The sequence below is a fragment of the Phalaenopsis equestris genome, unplaced genomic scaffold (genome assembly GCF_001263595.1).
Source record: "Phalaenopsis equestris unplaced genomic scaffold, ASM126359v1 Scaffold000002, whole genome shotgun sequence".
Taxonomy (NCBI): domain Eukaryota; kingdom Viridiplantae; phylum Streptophyta; class Magnoliopsida; order Asparagales; family Orchidaceae; genus Phalaenopsis; species Phalaenopsis equestris.
Genome location: NW_018164444.1, coordinates 70,872,460 through 70,875,806, shown reverse-complemented (window position 1 = coordinate 70,875,806; position 3,347 = coordinate 70,872,460).

Genomic DNA, 3,347 nt, shown 5'->3' with positions numbered 1-3,347 from the left:
TATATATATATATATATATATGTATATATATATAATATTTTTATTTTTATTTATTTATTTGCACTGCATCAAGGAAAGTGTAATTATTTTATGTAAAATTGTAAAAAACCAGCTTATTGTACCTAACACTTATATTGAATAATTGGCCATAACCACTACCCTCCGTGACAGGTGAGCAACGCCGACCACCGCCCAACGACTAACATCAACCACTGTCGATCATCTGCCTTCTCCGACCCCTACTTGCAATCATTGTAGCCAAACTACGACCTCTGTAGTTAATTGTCGTTATTGCATCAACCAACTACGATATTTATCGACAACTATTGTTATTATCGAAATAACCAACTATGACATTTCTTGTCAACTATTATTAGTATAGCTTCCAACTACAATCTTTATAAACAACTATCACTGTTGCAACTACCAACTCCAATATTTATAATCACTTATCACTACTATTGCAATAATCAACTACGACATTTGTGGCAAACTACTACGGCAACAATAGCAAACCTTTAGCCCACTAAGGGGGGCTGGCCACATAATTTTTTTTCCTCTATTGTCTTATTGAGTGTCATATTTTCATTTAATTATAATAGATTAAGATAATTTTTTATACAATATGCGAAATTCTTTTTAGCTCTTTTTCTGTCTTCATTAACATATGTCGGATCTAAAACATATACTCTCCTAATCGGATTATCAAATGATCGACGCTTAATGTGACCAAACCATCTAAAACGATTCTCTCTAATCTTGTATGCCACTGACAGTGGTCATTGCCCGTCGACAGACCATCGACCCCCTATGGTCTCTACTTGCAACTATTGTAATGCAAATATAGTTGTTGTGTCAAACACCTATATATATATATTTGCACTGCATCAAGCAAAGTGTAATTATTTTATGTAAAATTTTAAAAAACCAGCTTATTGTATCTAACACCTATATTGAATAATTGACCATAACCACCACCCTCTGCGACAGGTGAGCAACGCCGACCACCACCCAACAACTAACATCAACCACTGTTAACCATCTGCCTTTCTGACCCCTACTTGCAATCATTGTAACCAAACTACGACCTCTATAGTTAATTGTCGTTATTGCATCAACCAACTACGACCTTTATCGACAACTATTGTTGTTATTGAAACAACCAACTATGACATTTTCTTACTATTATTATTATAGCTTACAACTATAATCTTTATAAACAACTATCACTATTGCAACTACCAACTCCAATATTTATAATCACTTATCACTACTATTGCAATAATCAACTACGACATTTGTGGCAAACTACTACGGCAACAATAGCAAACCTTTAGCCCACTAAGGGGGGCTGGCCACATAAATTCTTTTTCTCCATTGTCTTATTGAGTGTCATATTTTTATTTAATTCTAATAGATTAAGATAATTTTTTATACTATATGCGAAATTTTTCTTAGGTCTACCTCCGTCTTCATTCACATATGTCGAATCTAAAACATCTACTCTCCTAATCGGATTATCAAATGATCAACGCTTAATGTATGAATTATCAAATGATCAACGCTTAATGTGACCAAACCATCTAAGATGACTCTCTCTAATCTTGTCTGCAACTAGAGCTAAATCAACCCTTTCATGAATATATTCTTTTCGCATTTTGTCACTAAGTGTCGAGCCACTCGTCCATCTAAGCATTCTTATCTCAACGGCACTTATCTTTGTTTAATGCTTCTTTTTTAAAGGCCAACATTCTTCACCATAAAGCATTGGAGATCTCACTACCATTTTTTATTTTCCTTTAAGGCTAAGCGATACTTTTCTATCACACAATAAGCACGACGCATTCCTCCATTTCAACCAACCAACTATTATTGTTACAATTTTCAACTACGACATCTGTGAAAAAATGTCACTATTGCCGCCACCCACAACCACAACCATTTTTACGATCAACCAATGTTTTTATAGCAACAAGTTATGAACTTTGTGGTCAATTACTATTATTACAACTTTCAACTACACCCTCCGCAGCCAATTGCTACTATTGCAACTACTAATCACAACTTTTATGACCAACCACTGTCTTTATAACAACCGGCTACAATTTTTGGACTCAATAATAATTGTTACAACTTTCAACTACAGTCAACGTGACCAACTGCCATTATTACAGTCAAACAATCTCTACGACCAACTGTCGATATTGCAGTTATCGTCTACAATATTTATGATTAATTACTGTTTTGTAGTAATTAACTACGACCCTTATGACCAACAATTGCTGTTATAATCAAGAATAACATTTTTTTGTTGACAAATTAAGACTATTATGACTAAAAGATTATTGTACATTTGTGATTATCAACTTTGTAATTTTATATTTTTTAATTCAAGAGAAGAGTGAACATATGTAATTAAAATTACAATTACATATTGAATTAATTAAATTGGACTACGTTACCTGATTGTAAAGATCTATCTGAGAAGAAATAATTGGTATATATTCCTGCTATTTTTTCTTTGAATGTCATTCTACCGCCACGAATTTTCACACATACAATATATATACGAAATAAGGTGTTGATTATATAAATAGAAATATTTCAAAAGCTTTGCATGCAATTTGTAATTTCCCCCTTAAAATTATGAGTGACAGTGAAATCATTAGAAATCTTATGTTAATTTATCCATAATAGAAAAACAGTATTTTGTTAATAAAAATTGATGAAATTTAAAATTAGGGATAATTACATGCATAGCATTCAAAATTTTATTATTTACAAAATCAACATCCTAGTCAAATTTTTTAACAACTAAATTAATGTATTTCCACATGTCAACATCAAATCATAAGAAATCTGATAAAAATTAAAAAAATATGATTCATGTGAGTGAAATTTTGAATAGTGAATAAAATACGGTACTAATTATATAAATTGAAATTTTTCGAAAGCTCGCATGTAATTTCAGCGCTATTTACGTACGTCATACACACATAATTCTGCGTGCATATGACCACGAATGAAATTACAATAACTCAATTATTGGAGTTTATTAAGAGGTTATTGAGGGTATTAACCCCAATAACATTTCAATAAACTACCAATATATTTCGTGGTTGGGCGCTCATATTTTTTATTATTTTGTTTTGTGAGATTATTAAGGATATTAACTTCAATAACAAGGTCATAAGCCCGCAATACCCTCTAAATAACCTTCGCAATTTTGTACATAAATATTTGTAAATCCGCAAAAAATTAAAAATTAACTCTTTCAAGAACCGTAGAAAGCTAAAGGTCGCTAAAATTAGCAGCGCGGTCGGCCATACAGAAATTAATCCATCCAG